Source organism: Schistocerca cancellata, chromosome 7, assembly GCF_023864275.1.
Source record: "Schistocerca cancellata isolate TAMUIC-IGC-003103 chromosome 7, iqSchCanc2.1, whole genome shotgun sequence".
Classification (NCBI taxonomy): Eukaryota; Metazoa; Arthropoda; class Insecta; order Orthoptera; family Acrididae; genus Schistocerca; species Schistocerca cancellata.
Window position 1 is genome coordinate 524,804,585 of NC_064632.1, and position 13,073 is coordinate 524,817,657.

Sequence of the window (13,073 nt, forward strand, 5' to 3'; positions counted from 1 at the left end):
ACATGTTCTTTCCTAATCTGTTTAATCTTTAATCTGTAATCTTTATCTTTATCTTTAATATGGTTTTCATGTGTTACAGAAGGGCATTTAATAAGAGAGACTGTGTCCAGCGCGATAGTAAACACCGCTGTTCACCCGATAACGGGCGGGTTGCAGCTCCAACTGTCTTGTAAACTTTTGCCAAGATGTTCATTTTGTAACCAAAAAATGTTTTGGTTGTATATTGTTAAATAAACTGGTTGTGTGCAAAGAAAGTTATATTTTCTCCCTTCAACTTTTTCCTTAATTCCAGTAAGTAACGCGTATCAACGTTCATAGGATTTGTCAACAACGTCAAATGGAGCAAGGAGTTCGAAACTCTGAGAGAGATAAGCTAGCTATAGAGCAAGATGGGCAATATACATTATGTACAAGAGCCAAGAGCGAACAATGAAAGGGATTAAAAAGGGTGAATTGCAGGGATGTAGTCTTTCGCCCTGCTGTTCAACCTACATAATGAACAAGTTATGATGTAAATAAAAGAAATTATACTGTGTAGTAACCAGATATCAACAGTATATTACTTGGGACCTTTGCCTTTCGCGGGCAAGTGCTCTACCAACTGAGCTACCCAAGCACGACTCACGCCCCGCCCTCACAGCTTTACTTCTGCCACTACCTCGAATCCTACCATCCAAACTTTACAGAAGCTCTCCTGCGAGTCTTACAGAACTAGCACTCCTGAAAGAAAGGATATTGCGGAGAGCTTCTGTAAAGTTTGGAAGGTAGGAGACGAGGTACTGGCAGAAGTAAAGCTGTGAGGACGGGGATGAGTCGTGCTTGGGTAGCTCAGTTGGTAGAGCACTTGCCCGTGAAAGGCAAAGGTCCCGAGTTCGAGTCTCGGTCCGGCACACAGTTTTAATCTGCCAGGAAGTTTCATATCAGCGCACACTCCGCTGCAGAGTGAAAATCTCATTCTAGTATGTTACTTGATTGTAAAACTACACCTGTGTTCAAAAGGGAGAAAAATCTATCTATCCTGCAAAAACCAGGTACCTTACGCGCGCTTGAGTACACTTGGCGTGTAGTCCTAACGCATCGACTGTCCTTCGAACAGCGCTGCGTCGCGGAACGGCATCAAGAAGGCACTAACCCGCCCGCCATTGAAAAGAACGGGCAGCGCCACACCTCCAGGAAGACAGAGTTCAGCGTCGTCAACGATGACGTCACCAGCCGACCATCGCTGGTCGATCCCAGTTCAGTCACAGACTTAGAGGGCATCAGTATCGAGTTACAGGAAGACGATACTTAGCATGCATCCTGGGAGTAGTAATAGTATCTTAAAGTAACTGCATGTAGAAGGCAAGAAGCAAGAAGTTGAGCTGTGCTTCCTCTCTTTTTAGAAATAAAGTGTCATACTAATTAGAAGTTTGGATTCCAACCACCTGCCACCGCAAATTCTCTCTTTCCCTGTTTGTGTCGGCGTTGACTCATACAGTAGCCGACACAACACTGAGCACTTCAGTTTCAAAATTAATAGTACAGAAAATCGTACTGTAATTACTATCAGTTTTACTCTCTGCTTCTACAACAATGCAAATCGATAACGTCAGTTTTTGAGGAAGCATAACGCCAAGACTTTTCAATGACATACTTACCCACTACCAACTTACTGACGTTTGAACGCTACAAATGGTATTACAAGGCCAGAATACCGCACGCCAAGTAAAGCTCAAGAGAAGCTTAGAACACAACGAAACAAACTCAATTTTACATAAGGGATAAAAAAATTATGCCGGTGCCATTCATTTCGGGATTTATAGTGATAATATAAATGTAGTTACAAATGCAAGAGATCAACTTTACGACCGTCAACGATGAAGTAAAAAGGAAATCAAATCCACACCAATATAACGACACAAATTTAACTGATTTTATTTTAAATTACTGATTCTTATACGATCTTTGGCCGATCAGTGAGTCACTATCAGAGAAGAAACCAGGACAAGATGTGGAATCTTATTACAGGCAACAAAAATGTGAGGAAATCAGTATGCAGTCAAAACAAATATGTCTGAATAATGACTGTTAAAATCAAAATGTTCTGAAGTCGCCGCGACTACCCCATACACTCTGACATGAATCTAGACGACACGTCTTACTTCCGATAGCATGCGATGTAACAGTGCCTGTAGGACTCCAGTACACACAATATCTCTCTCGATCATAAAATTAGGTGAGTATACCATGTATCTGACGTAAAATATCAAGTGCCATCCATCCCTAACCGTGAGCTGACGTTGCAAGATGTGCCAAACATTGCCTTTGGCGGTATACGTAGACCATACAGGAGATGGTACGATTTCTTCCATATTGCTGGAAACTGGAAGCTTCAGCTGTGAAATATTTTGCTATGGAGAACAAAGGCTTTTCCCTCACTATTGTTTTTTCCTCTACTGTTCTTCTTGCACTTTCGCACTGTTATTGATGTGATGTACCACCGGAAGTGTGTTTAAGATCATGCTTGGCTAGAACGATCATGAACTGCAGGTCCCTAATCCATCAACATACACCCTTGCTGCGCCAAATGTATTTTTATTGTACCATGTAGTATATACCCTGAGAGGTGTCCACTTAATAACAAGCACATTTTCATTTCTCCTCATTCTGCAATACACATTGTGTTTGTCACCTGTTTGGTCAGGCAGTCGATCAGCGTGTCGACTGCGAAACGCGAGAGCAGCGAGTCTTTGCCAATGCGAGAATGCGGCGATGTCTTCGGAGACATTAAGGTATTTGAACCGAGTCAGCCAATTCGAAAGCGAGGCGGTAGGTTCGGCTTGTTCCGGTCACAGGGCTCGCTGCACCTAAGGCGTTCTGCTTCTCGGCTGGTCTTCGTTCTGTCAAGCAGGCTCACTGACTTCTTTCGACGTCGTCTGCAGCGCGCCATATGAGGCAGTTATTCAGTCCCTCGTCTTGTGTACAAGACGGAAGCGCACACTTCCATGTAATACTGTGAGATGGAAACCGCTGCGCGCGTTCCGTTTGGCTTCATTTTCAAATGATCTACATCTACATCTAAATGGCCACACCGCAATTCACGCTTAAGTGCCTGGCAGAGGGTTCATCGAACCATTTTCATACTACTTCTCTACCATTCCACTCTCAAATGACACGTGGGAATAAGGACCACCTAAATCTTTCCGTTCGAGCTCTGATTTCTCTTATTTTATTACGATGATCATTTCTCCCTACGTAAGTGGGTGTCAACAAAATATTTTCGCAATTGGAAGAGAAAGTTGGTGATTGAAATTTTGTAAATAGATCCCGCCGCAAAGAAAACCGCCTTTTTTTCAGTGACTGGCACCCCAACTCGCGTATCGTATCAGTGATACTCTCACCCCTATTGCGCGATAACACGAAACGGGCTGCCCTTCATTGCACTTTTTCGATGTCCTCCGTCAATCCTACCTGGTAAGGATCCCACACCGCGCAGCAATATTCCAGCGGAGGACCGACAAGTGTAGTATAGGCTATCTCTTTAGTGGGTTTGTCGCATCTTCTAAGTGCTCTGCCAACAAAGCGCAGTCTTCGTTTCGCCTTCCCCACAATATTATCTGTGTGGTCTTTCCAATTTAAGTTGCTCGTAAATGTAATTCCTAGGTATTTAGTCGAATTGACAGCCCTTAGATTTGTGCGATTTATCGTATACTCAAAATTTATCGGATTTGTTTTAGTACCCATGTGGATGACCTCGCAATTTTCTTTGTTTAGTGCCAATTGCCACTTTTCGCACCATACAGAAATTTTCTCTAGATCATTTTGTAATTGGAATTGATCGTCTGATGATTGTTACGAGATTATCGGTTTTGTAATTTCGTGGGCTAAATGTGGCTCTTTGTTCGATTTCGTATATGTCATATAGCATACGTGATGTGAAATCCGCTTCCACGATAGTCATCCTAAGCCTCAGGTGACTTAACGTACCTTATCTCACTTTAAATAAAGTATTTATTTCATGTGCAATATTATTTCGCAATATCCTACGGAGTCTGAGACTGTGGAACGTATCAGAGTAAAGGAGGTACCTGTACTGCGTCACACTCCTCTTAACTCTCCTTGTTCACTGTAAGTTACGCAACGGAATCGCTTGCTTGAAATGCATAGAATCGTAAGGTACGAAATTGCGATAGTAACTATATATATAACTACCCGTTCAATCAATAGAATAAATTAGTGAATTGAAGCGAACTACGTGTTCCTTCAAATAAATCTGCTTATGAAACATAAATCTGTTATTTATTATATTAAACAGTTACAAAGTAATGGCATCAACGTTCTATGAAAACCAAAGTTACTTGCTGACGACAACTAACAAGATATGCAAGCGGAGGGATGGCTGCTGTATACTAGCTGCACATTAGATCATTAATCCAGTACAACCCAACTATTAGTTTAGAAACTCCAGAGGTCGATTGGATACCACATCAAACGACAGTAAGGCATGAACTGGGTTTATCAGAGCTGTGCAACGGTATGGCTTCCCCATGATCTAGTGAGCCACGCTGCTGTATTACTCTCACCAGTAGGCCATGTTGGTAAGTCGGAGGACTGTGGTCGTAGTGGAGAATCAGAATCTCACTCGTCAGGACTAGGTCACCTCCAAGCGCCATGACGTCTCAAACTAGCGACCTGCCTTCATCCACCATCAAACCAAGAGGATTCTTTTTCTTCCACCACCTCGTGACTCGGCAGTTTGCGCCAATCCGGTTCCTTTGCCGCCAGTAGCGTGTCATTGCCACGTTTAACAAATCCCCATCCCAGAATATCGTCGGTCACGGGCCTATCAGAGCACACCTTCCTCGCTAATCTGTCCGAGACCCGCTTGACGTTGATCAGAGCGTTGTTTAACACTTCTGAATTTCCTGAGACCAAACCAATGTGACGTGCCCTCTGCAAGGTCCCTGTTCTCAATGTGGTTTGCTCCAACAGTCCAAGACTTGTACATTTCCGCCATACATTGTGGTGTCCCAGCAAGCACTCGAAACTGTTGCCTTCGGACATTTCTAGAGGCGAGTCGTCCCACATGCCGCTATTCCTGACTTAGTGCAAAGGACCAGTAGGTTCCATTAGCTTTTGTCGGTGGCCACTTGATACGCGCAAGTCAGCACAAAGCTTTGAGTGCCCACGATACACCTGCTGCATTCGGAGGAGTGTGCGGGTAGAGCATTTCTCACGTATTCACAGACTGGAACTATTAGCCCCTTTACCGACGACCACTGAAATTCTATAAAATACATTTCCCCGTAATAAATGAATGTAATGAGACTATAAGTAGATCCAACTACAGTGTCCGGCCGATCGCCAGTCATGACAAAGGGCAGATGTTGTTGTGGTATTCAGTCCTGAGACTGGTTTGATGCAGCTCTCCATGCTACTCTATCCTGTGCAAGCTCCTTCATCTCCCAGTACCTACTGCAGCCTACATCCTTCTGAATCTGCTTAGTGTATTCATCTCTTGGTCTCCCTCTACGATTTTTACCCTCCACGCTGCCCTCCAATACTAAATTGGTGATCCCTCGATGTCTCAGAACATGTCCTACCAACCGATCCCTTCTTCTCGTCAAGTTGTGCCACAAGCTCCTCTTCTCCCCATTTCTATTCAATACCTCCTCATTAGTTATGTGATCTACCCATCTAATCTTCAGCATTCTTCTGTAGCACCACATTTCGAAAGCTTCTATTCTCTTCTTGTCTAAACTATTTATCGTCCACGTTTCACTTCCATACATGGCTACACTCCATACAAATACTTTCAGAAACGACTTCCTAACATTTACATCTGTACTCGATGTTAACAAATTTCTCTTCTTCAGAAACGCTTTCCTTGCCATTGCCAGTCTACATTTTATATCCTCTCTACTTCGACCATCATCAGTTATTTTGCTCCCCAAATAGCAAAGCTCCGTTACTACTTTTAGTGTCTCATTTCCTAATCTAATTCCCTCAGCATCACCCGACTTAATTCGACTACATTCCATCATCCTCGTTTTGCTTTTGTTGTTGTTCACCTTATACCCTCCTTTCAAAACACTGTCCATTCCGTTCAACTGCTCTACCAGGTCCTTTGCCGTCTCTGACAGAATTACAATGTCATCGGCGAACCTCAAAGTTTTTATTTCTTCTCCATGGATTTTAATTCCTACTTGAAATTTTTCTTTTGTTTCCGCTACTGCTTGCTCAATATCCAGATTGAATAACGTCGGGGATAGGCTACAACCCTGTCACACTCCCTTCCCAACCACTGCTTCCCTTTCATGTCCCTCGACTCTTATAACTGCCATCTGCTTTCTGTACAAATTGTAAATAGTCTTTCGCCCTGTATTTTACCCCTGCCACCTTCAGAATCTGAAAGATCGTATTCCAATCAACATTGTCAAAAGCTTTCTCTAAGTCTACAAATGCTGGAAACGTAGGTTTGCCTTTCCTTAGTCTTTCTTCTATGATAAGTCGTAGGGTCAGTATTGCCTTACGTGTTCCAGTATTTCTACGGAATCCAAACTGATCTTCCCCGAGGGCGGATAAATTTAGTATAAATTGAAGGAGAGAAGCCAGATGGCTTGCAACCTTCCAGTTTTTCTAAGGTGGGTTTGAGATACTGTAGTGGAGGGTGTTGCACCTTGACATACTTTTCAGGCTTTCTCCTCTAGTCAATTCCCTAAAAAGACGTTAAATATATTTTATTTTTCCATTTTCAAATATAGTGTTCACTTTTAATGTGCAGCAATTTCTTTCTGATATTACAAAAATTACTCCAGAAAAGTAAGGTTTTCCCAGATGTGAAAACAACAAGATCATGTACCTATGGACAAAAACTTTACTGAAATTTAAAAGTGTTGTAATCGAGAAAATCTTGCCAATACTGTTACATCATTACTCTGCAACAGCCTAATAATCAGTTTAGTGAGTTCGAACAAAGCAGAATTATTATCAAACACCAGTTAAATACATATTGAAATATAAGTTATTGGAAACTAAAACAAATTTCCATATTCAAGACAGGGAAAATTGCTAAGACATTAAAGAAACTCGGTTCATTTGTAAATACCACATGCTCCATGTCAGAAGATCTTCTGCCATTCCAGGCTACAAGACGGTGCGCGACTGACGCAATATAGTTTATCACTCCACATGTGATACGCTAGTTTTAATATATATATAATCTTACTCACCATTGCTGTGGCGTCGACTATCGACAATTTTGTGCCCACAGTCGACCACCGCAGAGATGCTGCGTGTCAACACAACGTCACCGGCGGCGCCGGTCCGGAAGAGACTCGAGATATGGCTCCTGGAGCTGCTAGGGGCCATAGCTGTGCAGCCTACTATGAAATACAGCAGCAGGAGCAAGCTGGGAATTCTGCTCTGCTTTTAGTTGCTCGTCCGGGTTCTTACAATCCTCGTTCCGCCGAGCTCACGTCGAACTGGTGTGTACTGAATTCAGAGTTGCTGTCCTCTTGACAAGTGCTAACAAGGGAACCTCCCGATCGCACCCCCCTCAGATTTAATTATAAGTTGGCACGGTGGATAGGCCTTGAAAAACTGAACGCAGATCAATCCAGAAAACAGGAAAAAGTTGTGTGGAACTATGAAAAAAGTAAGCAAAATATACAAACTGAGTAGTCCACGTGCAAGATAGGCAACATCAAGGAGAATGTGAGCTCGGTGCGCGGTGGTCCTGTGGTTAGCGTGAGCTGCTGCGGAATGAGGGGTTCTTGGTTCAAGTATTACGTCAAGTGAAAATTTTAATTTTTTATTTTCACACAATTATCAAAATTCAGGCACTCACACATAATCAACTTCGCTCTCCAAAATTCCAGGACATGCTCAGATTTGCTTGGACATATGCTGGATTCGACGGTCTACACACGTAAAAATTTGAAAACTTTAAAAACGTATGTTTTGATAGAGCACAGGGAAAACTGTGCGACTGTGAAACTCTTGCATTCATTTTTTGCAGTTTATGTGAGAAACTCTTATGTTTTCATCACTTTTTTGGGAGTGATTATCACATCCACAAAAAACCTAAATCGGGCAAGGTAGAAGAATGTTTTTACCCATTCGCCAATTGTACAAGTTAGGAGGGTCGACAACATATTCCTGTCATGTGACGCACATGCCGTCACCAGTGTCGTATACAATATATCAGAGGTGTTTTACTGTGGAGGAATCGGTTGACCTATGACCTTGCGATCAAATGTTTTCGGTTCCCATTGGAGAGGCACGTCCTTTCGTCTACTAATAGCACGGTTTTGCGGTGCGGTCGCAAAACACAGACACTAAACTTATTACAGGGAACAGAGACGTCAATGAACGAACGCACATATCGTAACTTTCCCAAAATAAAGAAGGCAAAACTTTCACTTGAGGGACGACTTGAAACAAGGACCTCTCATTCCGCAGCTGCTCACGCTAATCACGGGACCACGGCGCTCCCGAATTCACGATATTCTTGATGTTGCCTATTTGCGCATGGACTACTCAGTTTGTATATTTTGCTTTTTTTTTCATAGTTCCACACAACTTCTTCCTGTTTTCACGATTGATCTGTGTTCAGTTTTTCAAGGCCTATCCACTGTGCCAACTTATAACTAAATCTGAGGGGGGTGCGATGGGGAGGTTCCCTTGTAAGTAATTATGGCCGAGCCGAGCGGTTCTAGGCGCTACAGTCTGGAACCGGGCGACTGCTACGGTCGCAGGTTCGAATCCTACCTCGGGCATGGATGTGTGTGATGTCCTTAAGTTAGTTAGGTTTAAGTAGTTCTAAGTTCTAGGGGACTGATGACCTCAGAAGTTAAGTCCCATAGTGCTCAGAGCCATTTGAACCATTTTTTTTTTAAATTATGGCGCATGGAACGTTGAGTACTCGATATTTCAGTACCACGCAGTACAGTGTTTGCGGCTGCTTCTTCGTGTTTTTGTGGCAACTTAAGAGTTATGCAGTCCCACGCTTGTTCGTCTCCTGTCACAACAGACTGAAGAATTACCAAAGGGAAGTGTTCTATAAGTAGTGAATAAAGTGTTGTGTTATTGTGTTTGTTATTTCATTGACTGATCTCCGTGTCCAAACTCGTATACAAAAGAGGAATACAACGACCATGAAATTCTCTAACTGAAGAATTAACAATATCTTTCAAATAGTTTCTATATATTATGCAGAATTTAAAATCATAGGGCTAAAAATACACTCGTGTCCAAAATTCAAGCACCAAATTGCTATTTCTCCGTCCTATGTCTAATTCACGACATAATCATACAACCTGTCAACAGATGTCGTTACGATCGTGTTCTGCACAGAAGATGGCATTCCGATTAACGGACAACCAAGCCAGCAATGACGTCAGGGCACCTATCAAGCGGGATAGGGTTTTCACAGTAGTCCCACATCCACAATCGCCGTGTACACAGTGACAGACGGTGCAGTATCGCACAGAGAAGACGCCTACAGACGCTCTGCAGTGGAGGGCCATAGGAAAAACGGAAGCAGGGGAGTCACAAACTGATGTGGCCCGATGGTTAAGTAGGCTGTTTACGTTTTCTTATTGGCAACGTTACGTAGCGCTCTGTACGAAAATCACTGGCTGTGCTGTGTGCAGTCTGTGGCTAGTTTGCATTGTTGTCTGCCATTGTAGTGTTGGGCAGCGGCAGCTGAATGTGAACAGCGCGTAGCGTTGCGCAGTTGGAGGTGAGCCGCCAGCAGTGGTGGATGTGGGGAGAGAGATGGCGGAGTTTTGTAATTTGTCATGAACTGCTATATATATTACGACTATTAAGGTAAATACATTATTTGTTCTCTATTAATATCTTTCATTTGCTAACTATCCCTATCAGTAGTTAGTGCCTTCTGTAGTTTGAATCTTTTATTTAGCTGGCAATAGTGGCGCTCGCTGTATTGCAGTAGTTCGAGTAACGAAGATTTTTGTGAGGTAAGTGATTTGTGAAAGGTATAGGTTAAAGTTACTCAGGGCCATTCTTTTGCAGGGATCTTTGATAGTCAGATTGCGTTGCGCTAAAAACATTGTGTGTCAGTTTAAGCACAGTCGTGTATAAATTGCTTAAAGGGGACGTTTCATATGGCGACCCTTAGCCGAGGATACCTCACTGGAATCTTCTGATTTTTTCTTGTAGTTTGTGTAATTAGTGTAGCTTTTGTTTATTGCTAGCGCGTAATTATAGAGAGAATTTCCTTGGTAGTTGTGGTTTTTCATTGTTGCACAGTAAAACAGTTGTGGCATGCATGTAGATTTGCACCAAGTATTTCGCAGCTGCAATTAACTAGATATTATTTTCAGTGCTATGTTAATGTGTTCTCTTATTTTTGCTCTTCAAATTGTGTTTTTCTGTGTTATCTTGTGAAATATTGTCACAATAACGGCGTGTGAAAAACGTAACACTAGGCTCCAAAGTAAACTGAGAAATAATAGTGACGACGAGCGTAGCTTATCAGCACCACTGTGTAGTGAATTAACAGACATTCCAAGTAGTAATTTGGTAATTGTGCATAGGGAAATGGAGCGGGCGGCCAACAATGGCGTAGGCAGTGAAACAATTAGTGAACAGGGAAGCATTATCGATCGATCGCTCGGCAACAGCTCGCCTCAGGAATCCGAAATGATAGGACACAATTTTGCAAATACTGTAGATTCAGGTTTTGCGTCCTCACCGTTTTCTCAAATAAGTCAAGCCACATTTTCTGCTTGTCAAAATGTGAATGTTGCTGGTGCAAATGCACTGCCGAAAAGAGTAGAGGAACAGATTCCAGACACTAATGCATTGTTATTACAATTAATGCAACAAATGGGACAAAATCTTCAAAAGTTAGACACAATGGAACAGAATCTTCAAAAGTTAGACACAATGGAACAGAATCTTCAAAAGTTAGACACAATGGAACAAAATCAGAGACAAACATAGCAACAGTTAGACACAATGGAACAAAGTCTTCGGAAGTTAGACACTTGAACAAACACTTGAAGATTTAACTACTGAGTTACATAACATTGAATCGAAATGTCAAAAAGTCTGTAATGACGTAAAAACACAAACTTGTGAGCATTTTCAGCCTATTTTTTCGCGGCATGAAAATGCATTACAGAATCACGAAGCAGCCATAAAAGAACAGCAAACTATTGTTCATGAAAATCATGAGACCTTGTGGGCTAAAATTGACTCAGTTGCATCTACTGATTTGGTTACGCAACTGGCAAAAACTCAGGAAAACTTAAAGAACACAGTAGATTCGATTTCAGCACAAATGGACACTCTGAAACTTGGTTCAGAAAAACACACTGAGGAAATGTGTTCACTATCGGAGAAAGTAGCTGAACTTTCGGATCAGGTCACTAACTTATCTACAAAGGTAGATGATGATCTGAATGACACAAGACCCGTAGCCTTCACTGACACAGAAGAGTATGAACAAATTAGAAAATTCAAACAAAATCAAAATCAAATCAACACACAGTACAAAAGAGAAATCTGGGAAGTACAAGATCAGCTGACACAGGTAATACAAGAATTACGTATTTCACAGGACACTCGCGCCCCAATACGGGAAGAGGGACATAGAAATACGGAAAAGCCACAAAATAATAACACAGGGCATTTCGGTAATTATGAAAGGAATTGGCAAGGTGGACCGAATTTTGAGATGGAACCGCCGACACGACGTAACAATGACCGATATGCTACTCGCCGACACGATGACTTTGACTGTAAGCTGTTCATTACTACACGTAAATTCAAAACATTTAAGAATTCTGCCAACGACATTCGTCCACAAGCGTGGCTCCATCAATCCTCTCATTGTTTTCCTCCCAACTGGTCATTAGAACACAGATTAGAATTTATGTGTGGCTACTTGGAGAATGAACCAGCTGTAAGAATGCGATCGGTCATTCACGATTGTCACAGTGAAGGAGAATTTTACCATGCGTTCCTCTCAGCATATTGGTCACAAGCTACACAAGACCGAGTAAAACATAGCATCATGATGATGAAACACTTTGAACAATCTGAATTTTCCAGTCTTGTCAAATATTTTGAAGGCATGTTGCACAAGAATCAGTGCCTGTCAAACCCATACAGCCCCTCAGAACTCATCCGCATTTGCTTAATCAAACTGCCTGAACATTTACAGCATATTATTTTGGCAGGACGTTGCAAAGACGACATTGAATTTTTCAGGGACTCTTACAAGAATTAGAAATTGACACAGACAGTCGCGGGATGCGAAAACAGGAAAACAATCACTACAGGTCACATCCGTCACAATTCCGTGACGACAGAAACGATAACTGGACATGACAAGGCTATTCTTATAACATAAATCGTGACCAAAACAGACACCACCCGTATGACAACCGTTGGCACAGTAGTAATAATTACAGGGAAAGATCACCTCTCCGCGGTAATGACTATCACAAAGACAATCAGAGAAACAGACAATATGGGAACCAAAACAATTATTATCAAGGGAGGCAGAATAACTTTAGACGCAACGGTCCAGCGCGCAGTTACGACTCAGGGAGAAATTCTCCACCACGTGACCGACAAGAAAGAAACTATGGAATCTACCGACATGACGACAGACGATATGATCTTAACGACAGACCTGAACTGCATCAGAACTGGCGGGATTCTCGTCACGGTGAATTTGTAGAAGTTAGGTCTCCAAATCCCAATAACGACGCGCGCCAACAAAGAGACAATACGCAATGACTCATACCGCTGGCAGCCACAAGACGTACTTATGAAACTGACGACGCAGCTGCCGTAGCTAGTAATTACGTAAAAATGGAAGACATTAGGGACATCTTACTCCAGGAACACGACGTAACACGTAACAACATTGCATATTCTGTGATTCACATTACTGTAAATGACGTAAAATTTACGGCAGTACTTGACTCTGGCAGTCACATTTCAGTAATTAGTGAAACAGCTTTTAACAAGTGCAACAAATCGAACGATTGCCCCACACTTCCGTTACATAAGATTAAATTACAAGGTGCAATCTTTGGAAAAAGTGTAGA

At 42.2% G+C, this 13,073-nt stretch overlaps 1 non-coding gene across 1 annotated transcript; it reads left to right on the top strand.

Moving 5' to 3' along the window:
* Window positions 1-816: 816 nt before the first annotated feature.
* Trnas-uga (transfer RNA serine (anticodon UGA)) lies at window positions 817-891 on the top strand. The gene has a single exon. It is a non-coding gene; the product is annotated as a tRNA-Ser (tRNA).
* Window positions 892-13,073: the final 12,182 nt, after the last annotated feature.